Here is a 17,592-nt window from a genome sequence, read left to right as displayed (position 1 = left end):
ATCATGGGAAAAAAAAAGAGAGTTCCAGAGAAACATTTATTTCTGCTTTATTGACTGTGCCAAAGCCTTTGACTGTGTGGATCACAATAAAATGTGGAAAATTCTGAAAAATGGGAATACCAGACCACCTGATCTGTCTCTTGAGAAACTTGTATGCAGGTCAGGAAGCAACAGTTAGAACTGGACATGGAACAACAGACTGGTTCCAAATAGGAAGAGGAGTATGTCAAGGCTGTATATTGTCACCCTGCTTATTTAACTTCTATGCAGAGTACATCATGAGAAACGCTGAACTGGAAGAAACACAAGCTGGAATCAAGATTGCCAGAAGAAATATCAATAACCTCAGATATGCAGATGACACCACCCTTATGGCAGAAAGTGAAGAGGAACTAAAAAGCTTCTTGATGAAAGTAAAGAGGAGAGTGAAAAAGTTGGCTTAAAGCTCAATATTCAGAAAATGAAGATCATGGCATCCGGTCCCATCACTTCATGGGAAATAGATGGGGAAACAGTGGAAACAGTGTCAGATTTTATTTTGGGGGGGCTCCAAAATCACTGCAGATGGTGACTGCAGCCATGAAATTAAAAGATACATACTCCTTGGAAGGAAAGTTATGACCAACCTAGATAGCATATTCAGAAGCAGAGACATTACTTTGCCAACAAAGGTCCGTCTAGCCAAGGCTATGGTTTTTCCAGTGGTCATGTATGGATGTGACATTTTGACTGTGAATAAAGCTGAGCACCAAAGAATTGATGCTTTTGAACTGTGGTGTTGGAGAAGACTCTTGAGAGTCCCTTGGACTGCAAGGAGCTCCAACCAGTCCATTATGAAGGATTTCAGTCCTGGGTGTTCATTGAAAGGACTGATTTTAAAGCTGAAACTCCAGTAATTTGGCCACCTCATGCAAAGAGTTGATTTATTGGAAAAGACTCTGATGCTGGGAGGCATTGGGGGCAGGAGGAGAAGGACAGAGGTTGAGAGGGCTGGATGGTATCACTGACTTGATGGACGTGAGTTTCTGTGGACCTTTGGAGTTGGTGATGGACAGGGATGCCTGGTTGCTGCAATTCATGGGGTCACAAAGAGTTAGACACAACTGAGTGACTGAATTTAACTGAACTGAAGGTGATAGTGAAAAAAATCAAGAGGAATGAAATGACAGAATGATAAAATAAATTTCCCATTTTGAATCCTAAATACTATTCCTTCTTTTCCAAATCAAGATTTCAGAATCAAAATCTGTTTTATATTATGAGTTAGTTACTAGATTAGAGACTTTTAATAAATAACCTAGACCATTAAAAATGTATTTAAGTATGGATATACACGCTCGTATTTAAAATGGTATATGTGTGTATGTATATATGTGTGCGCGTGTGTGTATACACACACGCGCACACATATATGGCACTACTGGTAAAGACCAGAGAAGGAATTGGCAACCCACTCCAGAATTCTTGCCTAGAGGATCCTGTGGACAGAGGAGTCTGGTGGGCTGCTGTCCATAGGATCGTACAGAGTTGGACACGACTAAAGCAACTTAGCATGCATGCATGCATTGAAGAAGGAAATGGCAACCCACTCCAGTATTCTTGCCTGGAGAATTCCAGGAACAGAGGAGCCTGGTGGGCTGCCGTCTATGTGGTTGCACAGAGTCAGACACAACTGAAGTGACTTAGCAGCAGCAGTAAGAACCTGCCTGCCAATGCAGGAGGACTTTGATGCCTGGGTTGGGAAGGTCCCCTGGAGGAGAGCATGGCAACCCGCTCCAGTATTCTTGCCTGGGAAATCCCATGGACATAGGGACTTGGTGGGATACAGTCCATGGGCTTGCAAAGAGACAGACATGACTGGATCAACTTAGCATGCATGTGTGTGTGTACATAGTGACTGAAATTTCAATATCTGAAATTTTAGTTGCTTGGAATTTAAAATTAATAGCCATTAGATTGTTAAAGCCTTAAATAGGAGAAAACATACAGGAACATTTAATTGTTTTCAGTCATCCAGTTGTACCTGATTCTTGGCGATCCCATGGCCATGGATTGCAGCACAACAGGGCTCCCTGTTCCTCACCATCTCCCAGAGTTTTCCCAAGTTCATGCTCATTGCATTGGTGATGCTGTCCAGTCATCTCATCCTCTGACACCCTCTTCTCCTTCTACTTTCAATCTTTGCCAGCATCAGGGACTTTTCCAATGAGTTGTCTGTTCACATCAGATGACCAAAATACTGGAGCTTCTGCTTCAGCATCAGAACTTCCAGTGAGTATTCAAACTTGATCTCCCTTAATATTGACTGGGTTTATCTCCTTGCTGTCCAAGGGACTTTCAGGAGTCTTCTCAAGCACCACAGTTTGAAGGCATCAATTCTTTGGCATTCTGCCTTCTTTATGGTCCAGCTCTCACAACTATATGTGACCACCGGGAAGACCATAGCCTTGACTATCTGGACTTTTGCTGACAGAGTAATATCTCTTCTTTTCCACACACTGTCTAGGTTTGTCATTGCTTTCCTGCCAAGAAGCAGCTGTTTTCAGATTTTATGTCTATACAAATGCTAATTTATGACAGTTGTATTTTTTACTATGTGTTTTCTTTTCAAAACAGTAGATCTTCTACATGTATAAAGTCAATTACTGAGGTTTTTCAGTTGACAGGCTCAAAAGTTTAAAAAGAAACTTAACCTTTTATAGATGCTATTCTGTTGAAATGCTTCTTATATCCTCTGGGTGGATAAGTGGTTTTAAAAGACAGTTAGAAATCAATTATAACACTGAATGTTTATAAGAAAAGTGTAGCTTGGAATTTGAATCTCTCATTGGTACTTGACTATTCTAAGAACTTCAGTTTAAAACTTTGATGCAGATACTTAAATCTCACACATACTATTTCTTAGAAAGTTTATTTATTTGCATAAATTCCAGGTTCTCTCTCTAAAGTTTAAACCAGGGAGATAGTTCAAATACACTTTTAAAAACCAATACACTATTCTAGACTACAGTAAACTGTCATTGTTTCTTTTTCTCTCAATGTATTTATATATACATTTTAGAAGATGATCAAGAACCCAAAAATGACCATGACAATAATGAAAATTTTTCAAGGAGAAATTAAAAAGTTGTTACAAATCAACTTAATAATACTCTTTGTCTCTTTCAACATCTTTTGATATTAATTTGTATACATATATTTTATTTTTATCCTAGAAACAAGAACTTTGAAGCAACCCCAGCTCTGAAAACCATCACTGTACTGTGAACACATTCCAGTCTTTTCAGACATCTCTTCGTCACTCTTTTATAAACTTTGATTACCCTAAGTAAAGGAAAACCAAACATAATGTAATGGATTTTGACATAAAACTTAGCATTTAGATGTATCCAAGTTTTCTATCCAAAGCAACAACTCACAGGAAGTTTGCCACAATTGAATTAGTCTGTTTTATGGCTAAGAGATTTATGACTCTTATTCAACAATACCTTCTTTCTTGGGTTCCCTTTGAATAATTCTCACATATAAAAATACATTAAAACATTTGAGACACTTCTTTTAGTTCTCTGCTTTCAATGTCCCATTAATCTTAAGGTGAATGTAACTGTAAAGTATATAATACTTTACTCAATATAGGTTAACTGCTTTCTCAGACAGTTATCAGTATCAAGTTTTATTGTGTGGCTTGCCTTCAGTTAATTTTTTAAGGTTAATATGATTTTCCTTTTCTTAAACAGTAGCAACAATTTAGTACTTTTTAAAGCAGTAAATATACCTTCTTGTTTAAATACACCATTTATTGAATCTAGTAAATGGTACACATTGAGGATAAGGAAGTAAGACAAGTCTTTGTTATCCATAAGAGTGTCCCAAGAGTCACTGTGAAGATGAGCAACTCAAACTTCAATACAGTGTAATAATGGACCTGAAGAAGACAGGCTAAAAATGATACCAGAGGATATGAGAAACAAGACTGGAGGTTAACAAGGAGTCAGCAAGTTTTATGGAGGAAGTAAAACAGGATGGAAGGAAGAGATAACACTCCTAGGTAAAGAAAATAAACGATAATAGTAATACCTCTAGTCCATCTGAGTATTTCTTTCCCCTCCTCCTCCATATTAAGTGAATTACCCTAGTCCCAAAAGTTTCTCCCTTTGTTCTCCTCATAGCCCACAAAATTAAAAAATGAGTTAACAACTGTCATGACAAAGAAGTACATATCTACCCAGTGAATTTACATGAACCAGAGTAGGTGAGGTTAAAAATAGTAATAATTCATGAAGACAGATGAAGGGAAATAAAACTAAAGAAAGCATAAAGTTTTGGGGAGACGGATCTATTGTTTTATCTGGTCACCAAGCGAAATCTGACTCAAGTTGGCCATCATCCCTGTTATCCTAAAATCTCCTTCAAACTCTGTGGATCAGCCTAGGGCCTCTTGGTCATGTAAGTTTCAGAGACATTGACTGTCCATAGAGAGCCTGCCCAACCTCAGACCAATTAGTACATGCATCTAGTGCTAATTTATTCCTTGAATGTGTGCAAGTTCACAGAGAATTAAGTCACAGGCATGAAAAGCACTTTTCTATCAAGACCTTGTACAGAATAACACCCTAAGCAAAAAAAAAAAAAAAAAAAAAGGAAAGAAAAAGAAAAGAGAGAGAGAGAGAGAAATCACAGACACATGAAAAAACATTTGATAGGATTAAAGTTAATGCCACATATGGTAGAAAGTAAGTAAGTGTGCACCACCAAGGGTAAGGCTGAGGTTTTTGTATAGCCAACTGAAGTGTTTAGATTTTATCCCCTGGGCCCATATTTTCAAACATTTTCTCTAAAGTGCATCTTAATGCTGAGCTGAGATCACATGAACCACAATGGCTCTGGGTATATTGCCCAAAGTTCAGAGCATTTTGATACAATAATATCACTTATTTTGACACTCATGTTCTCCCCTTAGATTTTTTGCATATTTGCCATTTTTGCTTAGTATATACATCATAACTTTAATTTTAATTTATTCCAAATAAGTAAAACAAATATGCAAAAGTTGTGGCATGATGACCCTGTGACTTTATAGCATTATTTCACTTTATCCTACACTGAAAAGCACATAAAGCCTGAGTTTAGAATGCATATTGAAAGGATTTAAGAAAAGTCATATCATTCAACTTGCAGTTTAAGAAATTGATCTTATAGTAAGAAAATGGACACTATTAGAACATTGATGAGATGAATTTTTAAAAGACTGAACCAAGGCAAAGACATTGACTCTATTCATTCAAAGTACTTAGGCAGATGTCCTGAGATGAGGTTACCACTTGGGGTAATGTCTGTAATAACTGAGGGAGGAGGAGCAGGAATCACAGCAAAAGACTATTCTGGTCTGATACCTGCAAACAATATGGCCTTGATAGAACACTGCAGAAGATTCTCAAGTGGCTGAAGCAGGAGGCAGGTTCCTTTGTGAAGGTATAATTGAGTGGTTCACCTTTAAGGCTCCCACGGGTAAACAGCTGTGATGCATGGACCCACTTCTCCATAAATATTTGGAGGGAAACTCCTATTGATTTCTAGTGGACCTCATTTCCTAAGGGAGACTTAGAAGGTGGAAGGTGTTAATACTGCTCATCTTTTTGCTTCAATATTCCTTCCAAATTTCCTTTATCCTCAGCTGCTATTTCAGCTGGTTTTGATGACTTACCTAGTGGACTGTCACACATGTTCATTTCTGAAGAAATAAGATTCCTTTGTGTGAAATCCCACACCTAAGAAATATGCACTTCAGGGGTCTTTGGATGGGCTTCCCAGGTGGCGATAGTAGTAAAGAACACACCTGCCAATGCAAGAGACATAAAAGACGTAGGTTCGATCCCTGAGTTGGGAAAATGGAGAATAGCATGGCAACCCACTCTAGTATTCTTGCCTGGAGAATCCCATGGACAGAGGAGATTGGTGGTCCATGGAGTCACAAAGAGCTGGACATGACTAAAGCAACTTAGCACCTATGCACACAGGTCTCTGGATAGTGGTGGCCAGTTGAGGCTCTCTAAGCAGAAAACACAAACCCATACACAGAATATGGGACTTGATAAAAGCAAACTGACAAACAAGTAGCTGGTTGGTTCCTTTATGGAACAATCATATCAAAGATTCATCATTTGTCTCTGTATCAGGTGTGCTGGACATGCAGAGATCCAATATCCAGATAAGCCTTGGTAAGTAAGAATCCATGTTGCTCTGCCCATGAAGTCTCCACTGTTGCCACCACAAACACTCCATTTGTAGGCCCATTATGCCTTGTGAATGAGAAGTGTTTGTCACTCATCCTTCATTGAAATTAAACACAGACACACTCCACTCAAAGATCCATACCAGGTACTCAGACTGCATTAATCTGCTCTAATAAAGATACTAAAAATATCCTGGCTGTTGTAATTGGAACTACCACTTGATTGAGCTTGCAGTAGTCTACAGGAATTCTCCAGAATACATTAGGTTACTGCAGTGGCTATACTGGTGAAGTAATGGAAGTATAAAAAGGACTCTCACCCTGTAGTCTTGAGATACTTAAAAGTGGCAATAAACATCACTCTCACTGCCCTCCTCAACACACAGAAGGATCTTATCCTGTTTTTTATTTACTCACTCAGAGTTTGTTCTTCAGAAGCTCCTTTTTGGCCTTCCTCACTATAATAGCTTTACTCCGCAAATGAAGAGTCTAATATAAAAGTTGCTTTAAATATCAAGTACAGTATCTCAGTCTCAATTACATATTTAGAGTTTTGGGGACTGACCCACAAGTGAGTATATAGAACTTGTAGTCTGGACTTTAGCCATATCTGCATATTTTACATGACTAACATGCCAGCAATTTATCAGAGAACTATGATTTTAAATTCTGAATATCACCTGAAAGATTATTTTCAGTAGTTATTAAAATGTCTGCTACTCCCCTTTCCTCAGCATACCATACACAAGAGCAAATGGAATTAGGGTCCATTGAGGAAAGATCTTTACCAGCTGAGCTACCAGTGGTGAAGAGGTCTGAGAGAATGTGGTCCACTGGAGAAGGGAATGGCAAACCACTTCAATATTCTTGCCTTGAGAACCCCATGAACAGTATGAAAGGCAAAATGATAGAATACTGAAAGAGGAACACCCCAGGTCATTAGGTGCCCAATATGCTACTGGAGATCAGTGGAGAAATAACTCCAGAAAGAATGAAGGGATGGAGCCAAAGCAAAAACAATACCCAGCTGTGGATGTGACTGGTGATAGAAGCAAGGCCCGATGCTGTAAAGAGCAATACTGCCTAGGAACCTGGAACTTCAGGTCCATGAATCAAGGCAAATTGGAGGTGGTCAAACAAGAGATGGCAAGAGTCAACATTCTAGGGATCAGCGAACTAAAATGGACTGGAATGGGGGAATTTAACTCAGATGACCATTATATCTACTACTGTGGGAGGAATCCCTCAGAAGAAATGGAGTAGTCATCATGGTCAACAAGAGAGTCTGAAATGCAGTACTTGGATGCAATCTCAAAAACAACAGAATGATCTCTGTATGTTCCAAGCCAAATAATTCAATATCACAGTAATCCAAGTCTATGCCCCAATCAGTAACACTGAAGAAGCTGAAGTTGAATGGTTTTATGAAGACCTATAAGACCTTTCAGAAGTAACATACAAAAAAGATGTCCTTTTCATTATAGGGGACTGGAATGCAAAAGTAGGAAGTTAAGAAACACCTGGAGTAACAGGCAAATTTCGCCTTGGAGTGTGGAATGAAGCAGGGCAAAGACTAATAGAGTTTTGCCAAGAAAATGCACTGGTCATAGCAAACACCCTCTTCCAACAACACAACAGAAGACTCTACACATGGTCATCACCAGATGGTCAACACCGAAATCAGACTGATTATATTCTTTGCAGCCAAAGATGGAGAAGCTCTATACAGTCAACAAAAACAAGACCAGGAGCTGACTGTGGCTCAGATCATGAACTCCTTAACACCAAATTCAGACTTAAATTGAAGAAAGTAGAGAACACTGCTAGACCATTCAGGTATGATCTAAATAAAATCCCTTATGATTATACAGTGGAAGTGAGAAACAGATTTAAGGGCCTAGATCTGATAGATAGAGTGCCTGATGAACTATGGAATGAGGTTCATGACATCGTACAGGAGACAGGGATCAAGACCATCCCCATGGAAAAGGAATGCAGAAAAAGTAAAATGGCTGTCTGGGGAGGCCTTATTAATAGCTGAGAAAAGAAGAGAGGCGAAAAGCAAAGGAGAAAAGGAAAGATATAAGCATCTGAATGCAGAGTTCCAAAGAATAGCAAGAAGAGATAAGAAAGCCTTCTTCAGTGATCAGTGCAAAGAAATAAAGGAAAAGAACAGAATGGGAAAGCCTAGAGATCTCTTCAAGAAAATTAGAGATACCAAGGGAACATTTCATGCAAAGATGGGCTTGATAAAGGACAGAAATAGTCTGGAACTAACAGAAGCAGAAGATATTAAGAAGAGGTGGCAAGAATACACAGAATAACTGTACAAAAAAGATCACAACCCAGATAATCACGATGGTGTGATCACTAACCTATAGCCAGACATCCTGGAATGTGAAGTAAAGTGGGCCTTAGAAAGCATCACTACAAACAAAGCTAGTGGAGGTGATGGAATTCCAGTTGAGCTCTTTCAAATCCTGAAAGATGATGCTGTGAAATGCTGCACTCAATATGCCAGCAAATATGGAAAACTCAGCAGTGGCCACAGGACTGGAAAATGTCAGTTTCCATTCCAATCCTAAAGAAAGGCAATGCCAAAGAATGCTTAAACTAGTGCACAATTGCACTCATCTCACATGCTAGTAAAGTAATGCTCAAAATTCTCCAAGCCAGGCTTTAGCAATACATGAACCATGAATCTCCTGATGTTCAAGCTGGTTTTAGAAAAGGCAGAGGAACCAGAGATCAAATTGCCAACATCCACTGGATCATGGAAAAAGGAAAAGAGTTCCAGAAAAAAACATGTATTTCTGCTTTATTGACTATGCCAAAGCCTTTGACTGTGTGGATCCCAATAAACTCTGGAAAATTCTGAAAGAGATGGGAATACTAGACCATCTGACCTGCCTCTTGAGAAATCTGTAGGCAGGTCAGGAAGCAACAGTTAGATCTAGACATGGAAGAACAGACTGGTTCCAAATAAGAAAAGGAGTACGTCAAGGCTGTATATTGTCATCCTGCTTATTTAATTTATATGCAGAGTACATCATGAGAAATGCTGGACTGGAAGAAACACAAGCTGGAATCAAGATTGCTTGGAGAAATATCAATAACCTCAGATATGCAGATGGCATCACCCTTATGGCAGAAAGTGAAGAGGAACTAAAAATCCTCTTGATGAAAGTAAAAGAGGAGAGTGAAAAAGTTGGCTTAAAGCTCAAGATTCAAAAAACGAAGATCATGGCATCCCATCCCATCACTTCATGTCAAATAGATGGGGAAACAGTGGAAACAGTGTCAGACTTTATTTTTCTGGCTCCAAAATCACTGCCGATGGTGACTGCAGCCATGAAATTAAAAGATGCTTACTTCTTGGAAGAAAAGTTATGACCAACCTAGATAGTATATTCAAAAACAGAGACATTACTTTGCAGACTAAGGTCCATCTAGTCATGGCTAGGGTTTTTCCAGTGGTCATGTATGGCTGTGAGAGTTGGAATGTGAAGAAGGCTGAGTGCAAAGAATTGATGCTTTTGAGCTGTGGTGTTGGAGAAGACTCTTGAGAGTCCCTTGGACTGCAAGGAGATCCAACCAGTCCATTCTGAAGGAGATCAGCCCTGGGATTTCTTTGGAAGGAATGATGCTAAAGCTGAAACTCCAGTACTTCAGCTCCCTCATGGGAAGAGTTGACTCATTGGAGAAGACTCTGATGCTGGGAGGGATTGAGGGCAGGAGGAGAAGGGGACGACAGAGGATGAGATGGCTGGATGGCATCACTGACTCAATGGATGTGAGTCTGAGTGAATTCTGGGCGATGGTGATGGACAGGGAGGCCTGGTGTGCTGCAATTCATAGGCTCACAAAGAGTTGGACACGACTGAGCGACTGAACTGAGCTGAACTGAGGATAGACAGGGAATCATTCATAGATACACTCGCTCCGTGATTGCAGAGTCCTTTCTCCTGGGGACCAGGAACATTTCATTCAAGTTTAGGATCTGAAAACTCTCTTTTCCAGAAATTTGGTAAGGGTCCTTGAAGTTTTACTGCAGTAACTACCCTTGGATTCCTACTCATCTATTTTCCATTTTTTAAATTTACTTTAGGTAGTACCCTCATGGGCTGCCCATTATTTTGCCCTTGTGCTCATTTCTGCCCAACTCTGTGACCCCATGTACTGTATCCCACCAGGCTCATTTTGCCCTTAGGGATGTCACATTCTAGTATTCATTTGAAGAATCTTATGTCGGTCCAACTCTTTTATGAACAACTGAGACCTTGATGATATGACAATAGTGACCATCCAATATGTGGCATTTCAGTATGCTTATTTGATGTCTATTTATTTGCACCCCATGCATCCAAACCAATCAAGCTTTGTGACAGCCTTTTCTGCCATTAGCCCTCATTATAGATAAAGACCAACCACCACTGAACTTAGTAGTTAAATTTATGGTCCTATCACCAGCTCATTCTTGATGACTTTAGTGAGTGGTGTGGTGGTCCTTCTAATACATACACTTCATCATGCCAACTTTCCTAAACTTTTTAAAATTCCTTAAACTACCATCTGCTATAGAAATATAAACCTTTTTATATCACTCAGCAGGGCCAACACTTTCTCAGGTTTACAGAAGTCATTCAAACAGCTAGTTAGCATCTTCTGGGTTTCTTACTAAAGTATTATATACAGTATATCAGAAGTATCCTCAAATTTATAAATTCTCTTTCCCAGTCTATGTTTCTGTTTTCTTGATTATCAATCACCCTTTTAATCTAGTCACACTGGTAATGTCCCATCTCCTGATTAAATGTGTTGGCTAACTTTCACAGCTCCTTTGAGTCACTGACTCTTCCCTCCCTCATCAGATTCAGCATATGCCTGACTGGATTATACCACAATTGACAGTGATCAAGGAGTTGGGGAAAAGATATTAAGGAAATAGATCATTTTAATGTTGTGGGAGAGAACCCACTTCAGTAACTTTCTGCTTGAGGAAAGTGAGGGTCTTAGTAGGGAAGGGTGGACCATCTCTGTAAACTTAGGGTTTAAAAGGCTGAGGAATCAAAATGTTGGCTCCCCATGCACTCCTTTGCCCTCATTCCATGGTCAGATTGCACGATTTTTGAACCAGGACCCTAACTTTAGCATAAAGGACCTTTATCAAGTGTACATTCCATGGGTCTCTGAAGCTCAAGAACTGTAAATATTAAGTCCCCAGTTTAGTATTTACATTTTCCTGCACTCCCACAGGAGCAGACAAGGGCTTCTTTGTAAGCTACCAAAAGGCCCTCAACCTTCACACTTAGTTTTCATTCTTTTATTAACATTTCTGTTTTTCATTTGCTGTAGGATGTCAATGCAACTTAATATCAGTCAGCCAATTCCATTGCCCATTTATGCATTGCACCCCCACCCCAATCCTTTTCTATCTCCTGAATTATCATCCTGAGCAAAAATGTTTCTTCTACTGGAACATTCTTCCAAGTACTTGAAGTTTATAAAGTAATTATATATTGAAAAGTCCATTTCCTGATTTTGACATTGAGTTGTAAAATTTCCAGCTGTTAAAAAGTTCACCAAATTATGTATATGAAAAATTAACAGCTACAAAAATTCTAGTACTGACCATATAAAATGAGATTAATTATCCAAAATATGATCTATTTAACATAAATATAGAAGCCAAAACAATGAGCTAAATAAAATATTTTTTTAATGAATTTCTGTCCATATGGGAGCATTAATTAAGAATTCTAAACAAGAAACCAAAATAGTTACTCAAGAGTAAAGCATAACCTATAAGTGTCAGGAGACTCACAGTAAGTAGATAAATATTTTGCTTCTTAAAAATACAAATGTATAGGATTACATATTAAAATACTGCTAAAACTCTATTTACCATATTATAACAAAAGCAAATAAATTCCTTTCCCAGTGAATTGTCTCCAATTTTATTGATATATCCTTGAATGTTGGGAGGATATTAATGACAAAATTTGTTTACCCAAGTAGGGTCAATAAATAAAAATCTATCTGATAATAATTGCATGGTCTTACACACATTTTAAGGCATTTTCTTACACTATTGCAAAAGAAAAATATTATTTCTGTACTTGTGTAAGTTTTTATGTACCCCTGAAGGAGCAAAAGGAGGACGAGACAGAAAGAGATTAAAAGAAAAATAAAGGAAGGAAATTATAAGAGAAGGATAAACATCTCTAACATAAGGTTTTCTGGAGAAATTGCTTATGACAATGACAGTAATTAACTTGCTGATCTAAACATTAGAATATGAAGCTGACTAGAAAAAAAAATAGGAATTTCTGGTAATGTATCAATGTATCAATATTTATATTCTGCATTGTAAAGAAAAAAACATTCCCAATTTATCCAGGAAGAAGTGGGGTTATTTGAGGATGAAAGAGCTTGAAGAAAATACTTGAAATTAGCTTATAAATATCTATTACTTCAATACTCCCCAAGTGGAGTTACAAATAATTTTACAATCAGAAGGAATTACACACACACACACACGAATTCTCACAAGCTAATGCTGAAAATATAGACGTTCTTTTTGTCTAAAGATATTTTTAAACCAAAATAAATTGCCGTAGATAATTTTCACAAATATTTTATGTAAAATTAGTAAGTTTATGTATTAATTTAATGCTATACTGTTTTTTATTTTGAACAGTATTTTAGCAAATTTACTGTAAACTATCAGATTATCCTAATTTTGTTGTATATTATATTTATGTTTTTAGTATATACATAATTGTTTATTTGAAAATATTAAGAAGCTTTACTGATCTTGTATTATGAATTCTGAATACTATTGAACTCCGAGTCATTATACTGATTATTACTTGCTATAATCTCTAACCTCTTATTAATTCTAACCTCTTATTAATTCTGAGCATTTTCAAACTTCATGTTGACAGATTTTATTCTACTCTTCAGTTACTCCAAGGAGAGGCACAAGTAACAATGGATTATGATACCCATTGCATTTTTAGTGCATAAGGACATGACTTTCCTTTATTTAAAAAACAACAACAAAAACTTCTAGCCTGTTATCTTTTATCATATTGTCATTAAGGTTTTTGAAAATTGTTCTCTTTGGAGAATGGCATGATAATCTTCATCTAAAACTCTCCTGTCTCCCTGTGTTTTAGTATTGTGTTTCAAAATAAGCAGTACATACTTCCCCATCACCTCATATGCAATATGTCCAAGACATTTTTATTTCCCCCCCACAAACAAGACCTCTGTACCAATCTATCTGTCTCTTAAAAATGTACTCCAGCGCTCCAATTATCCTTGAAGCAAATATTTCACTTCTTGTCATTTAGTCATAGAAATCAACCATTTTCCTTCAAATGATATGGTATTCCTTTCCCACATTTCTGTCCATTTCTTATGTCATCAACCTGAGTCATACCTTTAACTTATGTTTTCCATTATTAAAATAGTCTATGTAATCTTCCACATTAAAGATGCTATTTACCCTGTCAGATAAATCCCAGATACTATGGATTTGAAAATGATAACTGGAAATTGCAGCCCTGAATTTTGTCATCTGAGTATTATTTCCTTTTAATATCTACCTTGTTTATCATTATTATCATTGGTTCTTAGATGTCCCCCCCCTCCTCTTTCAGTGCAAGCATCTATATCTTCAAGTAAGATAATTGAGAACAAGTTGGATCATTTAAACAATTTGCTGATAGTGAATGAAAATAAAGACCAAGAGATGAAAGAGGTTAGATCTTGTGATTCTTAAACATTTAAAATATTTGTCATAACTTGGACTACACTGAGGTAATAATTCCATGTCTAGGGTTCAGTCTGCCTCAATTTTTCAAAGCCCTCCTGTTATCTACTACACAATATAACCTTAACTAGATTAAATCTTGGACTCTTCCAAATTGAAGCCTAAGAGATCAGGAAAGAGCTAGACTTGCCTTTGCTAACTGAGATTACATTTTCTTGAACACATATTTTTTCATTTTTATTAGCTATTAAGGATCAGAACCACTTTGGGAAACCCTGAACATATGAGTTGAGCTACCTACCTAAGTTGTCCTGCAGCCCATTTAACATGGGAGCTAGGCTTTGCCAAACAAATGCAGCTATCTGTGCACTGCATAATGGCAGGTGACCCATGGGGTACTGCAGAGGAGATCTTTGTCACAGTTTAAAAAATAACTGTGGGTCTTCCCTGGTAAACCAGTGATTGGGACTCTGCCTGCCAATACAGGGGACATGGGCTTGACTCCCGACCGGGGAGGAGTCCACATGCTGCAAGGAGGCTCGGCCCATGCATCACTACTAAGCCAGCACCCTAGAGCTTGTGTTCTGCAACAAGAGAAGCCACTGCCATGAGAAGCCAATAAATGGCAATGTAGTAGAGTAGGCTCCCCACGCGCCCCCTGCCCCTCACCACCATCAGAGAAAGCCCATGTGAAGCAACGTAGACCCAGCACAGACAAAAGAGTAAAACGATTACTTTTCTAAAGAATAGTAGTGATGTCAGAGCTGATGGAGCTTCTGGAATCCCGGGTGAGGGTAATCTAAACTTTAGGGTATAGCATTTGAAGGCTGATGTGGTGGTCTGTTTTGATTTAGTGTAATGTTTTCAAAAATATTCCTTATACCAGCCACAACACTATCACATGAGACTTGTTAGAGAGGTAAATTCAGATCTACCACACAAGAAGCAGCTCTGGGAGTGGGATTCTAAAGTGTCTAGATTAGCAATCTCTACAGGTGACCTCAGTTTAGTTGCTCATATGTCCAACTCTTTGAGACCCCATGAACCGCAACACACCAGGCCTCCCTGTACATCACCAGTTCCTGAGTTGACAAAAACCCATGTCCATTGAGTCAGTGATGCCATCCAACCATCTCATCCTCTGTCATCCCCTTCTCCTCCTGCCCTCAATCTTTCCCAGCATCAGGGTCTTTTCAAATGAGTCAGCTCTTCACATCAGGTGGCCAAAATGTTGGAGTTGCAGCTTCAACATCAGTCCTTCCGATAAACATCCAGGACTGATCTCATTTAGGATGGACTGGTTGGGTCTCCTTGCAGTCCAAGGGACTCTCAAGAGTCTCTTCAACACCACAGTTCAAAAGCATCAATTCTTTGGTGCTCAGGTTGCTTTATAGTCCAACTCTCACATCAATACATGACTACTGGAAAAACCATAGTCTTGACTAGACAGACCTTTGTAGACAAAGTAATGTGTCTCCTTTTGAATATGCTGTCTAGGTTGGTCATAACTTTCCTTCTACTAAATAAGTGTCTTTTAGTTTCGCAGCTGCAATCACCATCTGCAGTGATTTTGGAGCTCAAAAAAATAAAGTCTGTCACTGTTTCCAACTTTTCCCCATCTATTGGCCACGAAATGATGGGACTGGATGCCATGATCTTAGTTTTCTGAATGTAGAGCTTTAAGCCAACTTTTTCATTCTCCTCTTTCACGTTCACCAACAGGCTTTTTAGTTTTCCACTTTCTGCCATAAGGGTGGTGTCATCTGCATATCTGAGGTTATTGATATTTATCCCAGCAACCTTGATTTCAGCTTGTGCTTCTTATAGCCCAGCCTATCTCATGATGTACTCTGCATATAAGTTAAATAAGCAGGGTGACATAAAGCCTTGACATACTCCTTTTCCTATTTGGAACTAGTCTGTTGTTCTATGTATAGTTCTAACTGTTGCTTCCTGAAATGCATACAGGTTTCTCAAGAGGCAGGTCAGGTGGTCTGGTATTCCCATCTCTTTCAGAACTTTCCACAGCTTATTGTGATCCATATAGTCAAAGGCTTTGGCATAGTCAATAAAGCAGAAATAGATGTTTTTTTCTCCAGCAGACGTTGGCAATTTGATATCTGGTTCCTCTGCCTTTTCTAAAACCAGCTTGAACATGTGGAAGTTCACGGTTCACGTATTGCTGAAGCCGGGCTTGGAGAATTTTGATCATTACTTTACCAGTGTGTGAGATGAGTGCAATTGTGTGGTAGTTTGAGCACTCTTTGGTATTGCCTTTCTTTGGAACTGGAATGAAAACTGACCTTTTCCAGTCCTGTGGCCACTGCTGAGTTTTCCAAATTTGATGGTATATTGAGTGCAGCACTTTCACAGCATCATCTTCCAGGATTTGAAATAGCTCAACTGGAATTCCATCACCTGCACTAGCTTTATCATAATGATGCTTCCTAAGGCCCACTTGACTTCACATTTCAGGATGGCAAGTGACTTCAATGGATACTAAATGTTGAGGATCACAGTTTTAAGACATTATTTCAGGCTGCCTTTAGTGTGAAATTTGGTTCTCATATAGAAATATAGTATGCATACATGCGTAGGAGTGTTTGTGTGTGCTGGTTCCTATGTTTCTTTATAATCTCAACTCCTTTAACAGATCTTGGCATGGTTAAACTAGCAGCCACAGACCATGCAATAAAAACCGCCAAAAACATCTAAACTTCACTCTGAATAATTTTTTTTTCACTTTGTTTTCTAGCTGTGTGATCAACTTATGAATCATCTTTCCCAGTTCTTACCACACTTTGTTTAAACTTCGATTGTTGCCTCTTTTCTAGTGAAGTGACAGTCTCTCAGTTATGTCTGATTCTTTGTGACCCCAAGGACTGTATAGTCTCTGGAATTCTCCAGGCCAGAATACTACAGTGGGTAGCCTTTCCCTTCTCCAGGGGATCTTCCCAACCCAGGGATTGAACCCAGGTCTCCTGCATTGTGGGCAGATTCTTTACCAGTTGAGCCACAAGGGAAGCCCAAGAATACTCGAGCGGGTAGCTTATCCCTTCTCTAGTGGATCTTCCTGACCCAGGAATCGAACCAGGGTCTCCTGCATTGCAGGTGGATTCTTTACCATCTGAGCTATGAGGGAAACCCACTTCTTATCTAATCCTGCTCAAATCTGGTGATGCCATCTAACACTTTGTGTATCTTGTCTATGATTTGATAAGGGTGCTAATGCTAGTAACTAGTCCTCTGGCTGCTATGTTATTAGTAACATATCCAGGGCACTATACACCTAAAAAAAAGAAGTTTGAGACATTTAATATATTTGTATATTATTTCCCTTAGATACTAGAAAGTCTACATGGGAAGTCATTTGCTTTGTACATTTATATTCTACTCATTAACCAGCACACTGATGCTCAGTCAAATTTGATAAAATATTCACTGAATAAGTAATTTTGGTTATTACTTCCAAGTTGATTAGACCAACTGTTTTCTTCCTATTTTCCTCCTTTTCTGGTAAAATAAAGCACAAAACAAGAGACTATAAGAAAAAGAACTATGTGAAAGACACATAACCCAT

The sequence above is a fragment of the Ovis canadensis genome, chromosome 6, assembly GCF_042477335.2.
Source record: "Ovis canadensis isolate MfBH-ARS-UI-01 breed Bighorn chromosome 6, ARS-UI_OviCan_v2, whole genome shotgun sequence".
Lineage (NCBI taxonomy): Eukaryota > Metazoa > Chordata > Mammalia > Artiodactyla > Bovidae > Ovis > Ovis canadensis.
The sequence above is the reverse complement of the archived record's forward strand: the minus strand, read 5'-3'. Positions refer to the sequence as shown.